This window comes from Limulus polyphemus, unplaced genomic scaffold, assembly GCF_000517525.1.
Source record: "Limulus polyphemus unplaced genomic scaffold, Limulus_polyphemus-2.1.2 Scaffold3536, whole genome shotgun sequence".
In the NCBI taxonomy this organism is placed as follows: Eukaryota; Metazoa; Arthropoda; class Merostomata; order Xiphosura; family Limulidae; genus Limulus; species Limulus polyphemus.
The window spans coordinates 96579-97751 of record NW_013669146.1 but is presented as its reverse complement, the minus strand read 5'-3'; the positions used below and the strand labels follow the sequence as shown (position 1 = coordinate 97751).

At 31.0% G+C, this 1173-nt stretch overlaps 1 long non-coding RNA gene across 1 annotated transcript in view; it reads left to right on the top strand.

Moving 5' to 3' along the window:
* The window catches only part of LOC111088320, a 17505-nt gene extending 17320 nt beyond the window's left edge, over positions 1–185 (top strand). Inside the window, exon 2 of the long non-coding RNA XR_002612870.1 lies at positions 146–185. This is a non-coding gene — a long non-coding RNA (uncharacterized LOC111088320). The remainder of the gene's footprint in view (positions 1–145) is intronic.
* Positions 186–1173: the final 988 nt, after the last annotated feature.

Genomic DNA, 1173 nt, shown 5'->3' with positions numbered 1-1173 from the left:
CAAATTAAATAAGTGTTTCCAAATTAGTTCCCCTAGCGACAACAAGCACAAGGTAATGGGATGTACTAAAAAGCTGGAACTACCAATAATATGTAACAAACTTAGTACAGAGGTCTTGTGTTTATTGTATTTTCGTACGTTACAGGAAGTTAAAGAAGAAGAAGACAAAGAATGGCCCAGGCAGGTAAGGTTTCTCTATCTGTCTATATATATATATATTATAAAAATATAAGGTTTTTAGCTAAGGTTGTAAAACAACTGTCGTTGATTTCATTAAAGGTTGTGACCAACCAAACTCGCAGTTCTGACTAGCCATCACACTGAAAACTAGCGAAAAAATAATAGTATAGGCTGCTTTCGTACAATTTTCAACGAGTAGATTAGGTTTGGCTATTAAAGATTGTCAGTGAATAAGAACACAGATATAGAATATAGCTCGTTGAATTTTTATTGCTATTATTTTAGGTTTCAACCTAGTATAGTATTGAGGTAAACAAAGCAATTGTACCTTACGGTTCCGCCTGACGATGCGCCGTTACTAGGCAAACCATGGTGGTAATGAATATTTGTGAAACGTACAAACTGTCTTTCTTTTCCTCAGTTCTGTAACTGTGGAGTTTAACTAAGTACCAACGGTTTGAAGTATTAATTATATATATATATATTCAACCCAGTATTTTCTACTGAACGTGAGAAAAATTAATTATTTTTATTATGCCTTGCATCAGTTGCTATGGTAACGTCATACAGTTTATGCGATAATTTTGTTGTTCCTGGTACAATACATATACTTAGATTACACGACTGTTAGCAATATACATGCGCACAACTAACTATATTCGCCATATAGTAACAAGAATCAGTAATACAGCTGTTGATCTTTCATATGTTAGATGTTTAACATATTTTTTTATATTTCGAAATATAATGTTTATCATTTAAAGCAAAAAAAAAAAAATTAAGTTAATACAAATTCTCCGAGTTCGATATGTCCATCGCTAATAACTAACAAAATGTATATAGTAGGCTAACAGGTAGTTCCAAAAAAGAGCAAATTTTCATATTACGTTAAGAAATGTTTCCAGATGGGAATACATTTGTGTAATATTTAAAAAAACAATCCCACATATAAAAAAGTGAATATGAAGTACATATATATATATATATATGTAC